This window comes from Ursus maritimus, unplaced genomic scaffold (assembly GCF_017311325.1).
Source record: "Ursus maritimus isolate PB19 unplaced genomic scaffold, ASM1731132v1 scaffold_19, whole genome shotgun sequence".
NCBI classification, from domain to species: Eukaryota; Metazoa; Chordata; class Mammalia; order Carnivora; family Ursidae; genus Ursus; species Ursus maritimus.
Window position 1 is genome coordinate 33,853,903 of NW_024424341.1, and position 8,530 is coordinate 33,862,432.

The following is an 8,530-nucleotide window of genomic DNA, read 5'->3' on the forward strand; positions in this document are numbered from 1 at the left end:
GCTCGGAGGCTGCCTCCCTGGGGAGATCGAGGGAAAGGGGAGCCAGCTGTCAAACACCAAGTGCTGTGTGCTGCAGAGCCAGCGAACAAGATCTGGACGAAGAGGGCCACCTTGGGGGTGTGGGCAGGCCCCTCGGGGGTGGCACCCCCATGGGTCTGCCAGTGTCTGGGGTGATCTGCAGATGTTTTCCATGCCATCAGGAAACTGAAAGGAGCCTTCTGAACTACATTTCTAAATTAGGTTCAAGAGGAGCCAGCCTACCAGTTAAACACCAGACTGCAGGGTTCAAATCCAGTGTCTGCCACCAACTCATTCTTTGGCTAGAGCCTTCCCTCCCCCCCTCTCCATGCCTCGGGTCTCCCGGGGACAATGACAGGATGTGTGGCCACAGGGTTGTGGGGCAGAACTCAGTGAGCTAGTATTCAGCCGTGGCTGAGAGCCGTGGCCCATACTCGGTAAGACCCTGTGCTGGTTATTACGCTTTTGTCTCCTAGCTTCAGTCAGCACTGCTACTTACAAACAGCTTGGGAAAGGAGCTGTGTTTTGCACCCTGTTGCTACTGCCCAGCCCAGCCTGCCTCTTCTCCAGTGGCAGTAAGAGCCCCCTCTCGGTCCCAGAGTGTGGCAGGGAGGTGAGATCGCTCAACCGCTCACCACTGTCTAGAAACCTCTGCTAGGTTGTTTGTAGAAAAGGCAATGCCCATTCCCCCAGGCTGGAGGCAGGGATGCTCAGAGAATTCCCAGCCTGGGGAATCTTACCGTAAGGGTAGATATATTTTTATCCAGCAGGATATACTTATCAGCTAGGGCCAGGAAAGGGGAAACTGACTAACAATTCCAGCCGGGCCAGATTCTCCAGATTCTAGAGCCACCGCAAGGGCTGTTTCCCCTATGCAGCCGTGAGGCAGGGAGGGAGGAGGAAGAGGAGACATCACCTGCCTGGGGAGTCAGCTCCTTAGCCATCTTCCCCCGCACCCTTTAAACTGCCCAGAGACTTGGTGGCCAGCATCCACTGAACACCCACCCTCCCACGCTGGGTCCTTTGTAGCTGGTTTTCTTCACAACATTCTTAAAGATCATGACTCTCACTTAATAGATGAGAAGGTCAGAAGCTGTTTGAGTCCCTTGGTCCAAGTCATGTGGCTGGTCTCAGGCAAAGCTGGGATTTGAATCCAGGTCTTTGATACCCAGACCTGTGTTCTTTCTACAACTGTCCTTTTGCCTTTATGCTATCTCTTTTTGTCATTAGACACAACAGTGGGACTGGCGCTAACGAAGTGTCCCCCCCCCCCCAGGGGTCCCCTCAGCACCTGGCCCCAAGACGTGACCAGAAGAGCCACCTGTGCTCGGGGACCTCCCTTTGGCTACACTCATTGTGCGGAAAAGCCTTGAGACACCTTAACCCCTGTGGCAGATGGGAAAATAACCCCCCCCCCCGGCCGCCCTGCATCCCAAATATGTTCATGTCCTAATCTCCAAACCGGTGAACCTGTGAGCTGACCTAGCCAAAGGGACTTCGCCGATGTGATTCAGTGAAGGGTTTTGAGATGGGGAGATGATTCTGGATTTTTCAGGTGGGCCCCAGTGTCATCACAAAGGTTCTTATAACAAACAGCGAGGCCAGAGGGGCAAAGAGAAGATGTTACAACAGAAGCAGCAGAAGTTGGAGTGACACGGCCACAGGCCAAGGAGCACGAACAGCTTCCGGAAGCTGGAAGAGGCCAAGGGACTGGTTCTTCCCGGCAGCCTCCTGAAGACAGACCACCCTGACTGCAGCCCAGTGAGACCCTTGTTGGCCTCCCACTTCCAGAACTTCCCTTTGCAATCTGCTATGGCGGTTTTTGGAAATCCCACATGTTACTCTCCTGCTTAAATACCCTTTGCTGCTGTCCCACACCTTGAGAAGAAAACCTAATCCTCACGCTGTAGGCTCTAAACCACTGCACTGCAAGGTGTCCCTTACCCACTGCTCCAGCCTCGTTCTATGACACCTCCCCTTACCACAGGATCCGTCTGTGACCACAGGGCATTGGTGCCTCTTCACCCACCACTCAGTCAGCAGTCAGGCTGGTTGTTGTGACGGGGGTGGTCCAGGAGGCGGCCAGAAGTGCCCTTCTGGAGGCGGGGCTGTGGCCCGGAAACCGAGGAGGGGCAGCTGGCCGAGGCTCAAGGCCTGGGGCCCTGCGGGGAAGGGCTGGAGGCTGACGGGGAGAGAAAATGCAGTTGGCACCAGAGCCAGACCCATCCTCTGTGTCGAAGATGCAAGCATTTCTTCCAAAGACACGAGGGACCACCAGTTTTCGCATTCGCGCCGGGTGCGCCCGGCTCGCAGCTCGTTGGGGATCCTGCTTCTCCCTCTCCTCCCTGCTCGGGCTCTTTCTCGCTATGGCTTTCTCTCTCAGGGTTGGGAATTCAAGCCGCACGTCGAGCATAGAACGTACTTTTTAAAATAAATATAAAAGAATACAATGGAAGATGAGCCACGACTCCAGGTTTCCTCTGGAGGGACTGGGTTAGCTGTCATCTTCAAAGTGGTGTCTTGTGACAAGGGGCTGGAATGACGAATGTTTATAGAAATAAACACTTATTCATTCTTCCAACAAATATTTACTGAACACCCACTGGGAACCCCACAAGGAGCAAGACACGCACGCTCGCGTGTCTTTGGAGGAAATGCTTGCATCTTCGACACAGAGGATGGGTCTGGCTCTGGTGCCAACTGCATTTTCTCTCCCCGTCAGCCTCCAGCCCTTCCCCGCAGGGCCCCAGGCCTTGAGCCTCGGCCAGCTGCCCCTCCTCGGTTTCCGGGCCACAGCCCCGCCTCCAGAAGGGCACTTCTGGCTGCCTCCTGGACCACCCCCGTCACAACAACCAGCCTGACTGCTGACTGAGTGGTGGGTGAAGAGGCACCAATGCCCTGTGGTCACAGACGGATCCTGTGGTAAGAGGAGGTGTCATAGAACGAGGCTGGAGCAGTGGGTAAGGGACACCTTGCAGTGCAGTGGTTCAGAGCCTACAGCCTGAGGATTAGCCACAGCCCACCTCCAGAAGGACACTTCTGGCCGCCTCCTGGGCCACCCCCGTCACAACAACCAGCCTAACTGCTGGATCAAAGCCACCACTTAACGCGTACTCTCTTCCATCGTTTACCCTCACAAAAACCTGTGAGGTGTTTTCAGAGGAGAAAATAAAGACCCAGAGAGTTGAAGTCATCTGTAAAATGAATAAGGAGCCAGCATGTGTCATCCTTTGTGGGAGAGGGATTTGAGTGCTGTGAAAGGGGTGGGCCCAGACCACAGCCACAGGCCAGAGCTCAAAGGCCTCCTCGCTGAACCTGAATTTCTCCTCCCTGGCACATCCCAGGGAAACCAGGGGCCAGCGGCATGTGACTTAGACGGAAACAGGGTGCGTCCCTTCTCGGGAATTCTCAGGAACTTGGCTCAGTCCTGGGCGGATCTCCCACAGCCCTTGGCAGAGGCAGGGCTGGGATGACTTCATGTTTGCATTAGACGCTTTCAGGATGGGACAAAGCTTGTCTTCATATTTCAGGCTGATGACCTCGGTCTGAGTGGGTGACCTCCCTCCTACCTGATGGAGGGTGAGATCCAAACTCATCGGCATCTTGATGCTGAATAAAGAGTGACATAGACCCAAAGGGCGTCTGAGCAGCCCTCCAGCATTTCCTGACACCTGCTGGGTGCCACCCACTGTCCCTCGTGCCCAGGACACCACCCCTGCAGTGGAAACTCTGGCCCAGTGCATCTCGCTTTTGCTTGAGCACTGAAATCACCCTGCCACCTACACTCGGGCTCCACCTGAGACCAATTAAATCAGAATCTCTGGCGTGGGACCCACACACTGGCATTTTTCTAAAGCTCCCGGGTTGATTGGCAACCAGGGCTGAGAGCTACAACACCAATGAATAAAAGCCCACGTGTTGAGCATTTATCTTGTACCAGGCTCTAAGAATTTAATATTTACAAATATTAAGTCATTAACTCTTCACATGACCTCTTGGAGGGAGGTATTATTACCATTATTCCTATTTTACAGATGGGGAAACTGAAGCACAGAGTGGTGACATCATTTACCCAGTGCTGGTGAGTGGCAGGCCCAGGATTAAATCCCAAACAAGCTGATCACTGAGCCTGTGCACTTAAACACCACACACTGCTACCAGATGGGATAGGACAGGCTTCTGTAAACATGGACAAAAAGAAGATCTGGAAATCAAAGTGGGCCACAGGCCAAATACAAATGTCCCTTTAATGGAAAAAGCATGGATGATTTTGGAATGAGGAAAGGTCTGAGTTCAAATCCTTGACCTGTCGCTGCTCCATGACCTTGGGCAAGGAGATTAGTATTTCCATGCCTCAGTCTCCCCATGGGTGAATGAATGCCCACCTCGTTCAGAGCTGGTGAGATGGCAAATGGAAAACACTTAACACAGAGCCTGGCTAATGGGGTGGAGGGTGTTCAGTAAGGAATAATCGTGCATCTTCCTCCTTGACCTCCCCATGTCCACCTTGGTGCGTCCCCAGAGAGAAAACCTGAAGGGGCTCCTCTGAACCTCCTGGATCTTCATGAAGTGCTGTCTGCCTGGAACTCACCCCAAGGAGCTTAGAAAGGATGTTGTTGGAAGAGGCTGTCCCTCTCCAGCCAAGGAAGGACCTTTCTTTACTCAACATTCCCAGTCACGGAGATGGATGGGCCCAATGCCTTCTTCACTTTCATGCAGTCCTGTCATTCTCAGGAGTGATGGGTTCCGGGACGCCTGGAGAGCCCTGGCCTTCCACTCGGCAGTGCCGAGGGCCCTGCAGAAACTTTGGGTGAACAGGTACCAGGCCCCATGTCCTTCGCACCTACCCTGCCTCAGTTGCTTCTCAAAGAAGGAGCTGCCAGACAGAGCTGCAGAAGGTAAGTAAGCAGCTTTCACAAGAACGGGAGCCCACCGCCTCCAGGGTGATTGATGGGTCCTCAGCATCCAGGGGGGGCCAGTGCTCTGACCACAGCTGAGGGGGCCAGCTAGGCAAAGGAGAGAGCACTGACCCCGGGGTCCAGCCCGGGGTTTCACGAGGGTCTGCACTGTGGGGCTCTGTGACTTTGGGCGTGGCACTTGGTCTTTGGGAATATCGGCTTTCTTATCTGGAAAATGGGCTTGATAATAGAAATGAGGACTGAGCTAGGTGATGAAGCATGGGGCACATCACAGCTACTCAGTCTGTGATAGCTATTAGCCCTAGTAGTTCTATCCATTCAAAAATTATCAAATAAATAGCCAATAACTAGGAGGTGTAGTTCTAGTCATTAAAATAACTTTTTTACCATCATTATCATGGGCTTCTATGAATCCAATAGCCAATGAATAATATCCAATATCTAACAAATAATATCGAGTAAACTATCCATAATAAGAGTAGTAATTCTATCCATTCAAGTAATATCCAATAAATAAGTTGGAGTAATAGTTATATCCATTAAAATAATTTTAATACTATTATCCTGGGCTACTGTGAATCCAATATCCAGTAAGTAATATCCAATAAAATAGGTAGTAGTAGCAGTTATATCCATTAAAACAATTGTGATAGTGTAATCACCGTGGGCTAGTGTGACTCCTAGGAGATGCCATAAAAGATGGCATGTGGGAGGGAGGAGTGGGGGTCCCGGCACGACGGACCCTTATTGATGGGGGCACAGGCACCGACATGGAAACCATAGGCTCATCTGCCCCGTGCCTTCTTTCTCATCGCTGGGGGACTGACCACCTTCTCCCTGGGACTGTCTGCCCCTCCCCACGCGAGGAGAGAGGAGACCCTCTTCCCAGCCCGCCCCCGCCCTCCCTGCCACAAACACCTAAAGATCCAATTCCAGAGGCGGGTCCCCGCGGCACCCGGCAAAGAGTGCAAGCGTCCAGCAGAGGGCGCCCCACACCCACAGGGCCGAGGGCTCCTGCCCACGGGGCCTGGGAGGCTACGCGCGTCCCCACTCTTCCCGACTCCGGCTGGTGTCTGGGTGAAAGCCAGGTCGCTGGTTGCATCCTCTCCCCTCCCAGCGAGGTCTTCACCAGGGGATCTACAGACTCTGGACAGGGCTGGGTGATTCCTGCGGGTGATGCTGGAGGCATGAAGGGAGGGGTGTCCTGCATGCTCGGGGTCCCTGATCAGGGCTACCCTGACCTTGGGAGGTTGGAGATGGGTGTGGTCCACCCCCTGCTTGGGGCAGCTGTGTCCATTCAGGAGGTACGTGGCTTTGCCCGGGACCTTCAGATGCTTCTCTAAGAACAGTCTTCTCCGGGAGGCGACTCTGCAGGGCTGCCTTCCTGCGTTTGCAGCTGGAGGACGTTTGAGTTCAGTCAGCCTGTGCGTGGTCAGGCAGACCCTGGGCAGTCCATGCAGACAGGCATTCCTCCTTAGCACAATTCCAATCATGGGACCTGTCAGGCCGCTGAAAGAGCTCTAGAATCTCTGAGAGGCAGATGCATTGTGACCGTGGTGGTCGGCCCTGTGCCCACAGCAAGGGCTTAAGTTCTGAGTCCCCATTTCCTTGTCTGCATACATGGTGACCCAATGGACCTGCCTTTGCTGGAGGATGGTGTGGGCAGTGCCTGCACGGGGCATGGCTGCAGAAGGCGTGCACATGACCACTCTCCTCGCTGCCATTTGTTAATCCAGGCCACTGTCCTCTGCCCAACTCCCTAGGGCAAGACAGGCCACCTCTGTCCCCCACCCCCACCCTCCAGACAACTCAGGCCACCTTCCTCTGCCCCTACTGTCATTTCTTGCCCCTAGACAATCTGGGCCACCATCCTCTCCCCCTGCCTGAACCCCCAGGCTCCCGAATGACCTCCCCGCCTCTAGTCTCAGCCCCTCCCATCCACTGTCCACCCTCTAGCCAGGATGACTTCTCTAAAATGCAAATTCGATCACGTAGCTTCCTCCTCAATATCCGCCAACAGCTTCCCGTTAAATTGGGGATTAAGTTGCAGCTCCTTGATGTGACTTCCAAGCCTTTGGGTCATCTGGTCAATGGCTGGCTCTCCAGCCTCATCCCTCTAAGTGACAGGACACAACCATCGGGGTCCCAGGCAGGTTGGAAATATGACACTCCTCTTGATAGTTTTTAAATATGTGCATGTTTCTCCCCGCGGAAACGACATTTTTTGTTAAGCTAAAGGATCTGTCTCTCTTGGTGAGTACAAGAGCGTGCACTCAATCCGAGTAGCCCGACAATTGGTCTGACAGGGTCTTTCATCGGGCCTTTCCTGCCCTAATGCGGTGGGTGACGTTAGTCAGTCACACTCCCGACAGGCTGTGTGTTAGGTGGGTTCCGTTTCAAAGTCTTCTCCTTTCTGACCTGAGTCGGTGCAGTCATGTGCACCCAGCTGGTCTCAGAGCTGTGTCCGCATCGCACAGAGATTCGCACATGAGAACGCAGATGGGTCAACATTGGGCAAGGTGCCTTTTCCGTTTCCACCTGAGGGCACTGTTTCAGAGGGGACAGCGTGACATGCAGGTCCCCCTCTCTGAGTCATGGCCACGTCACTGATCCATTCCCGACGTATGCGTGCTTTTGGGTGGGGGCCCTGAGGGCTGGCTGCTCTGTCCTTTCAGCCCTGGCTCACCGGCATGAAACCACTTCCCCAACCCCTAACTCCGGGGCCGAAAAACATTCAGGCCTGCTGCTGCTTTTGTAAAACGAGTATTTTGTGATGTGACTTTCTATTCTGAACTTGAATTCACAGATCTAGAATTCACCTGTACGGGTGCTTTCCAAGCCAGCAATATAATGCCCTAATTACAATATGAAGGAGAAGGATTAAAAGGGAGAGAGTTTGCCATAAAATCATATGGGGGGATGCTGGATCCCCTCAAAGACAGAGAGAGAAGGAATCAGAAGCTCTCCCCGTTCCAGGATCCCCAGGAATGCATCGGCCACGAGAGCCAACGGTCACAGGTGTGCCTGTGGGTGAGGCCGTTGGTGATGGGGTTTTTAGAAATGGTGACCAGGTCTTGGCTAATGTCCAAAAGAAACAAAGAACAGCGTTCCCTCCATTGACATGGTGGTTGCCCTCCTAGAAAATTCAGTGACTATGATGACTGGGCAGGGAAGGGAAATTTGCATTTATACGTAAAATGAAGTTAGATTCTAGGCACAGATAACATCAGGCAGGGTTTCGCCTGCATGAACGCGGGTGAGCCGTCATGGCTCCCACACACCTGTTATCAGGACGGATTTCCAACCCTGGTAAGGGCAGTTCTGCCCCCAGGAAAACAACAGCTGGTGTGTCAGGCCACCCCCCTCCCCAGCAGGTTTTGCTCATGCCGTCCCTCCCTCGCCTTCCCGTAGAGGGGCTATGCTTTCTGCAGCTCTTCTCGTATTTGTCATTCCTCCGGAAAGCCCACCCTGACCCTGCCAGGCTGGGGGAATGCCCCTCTCTGCTCCCACTGCCCCACACACCACAATTTGTCCATCTGCCCCCAGGAAGCCTGGAGCCGTTGCCTGTCACCTTTGAACCCCAGGTCCGCCTC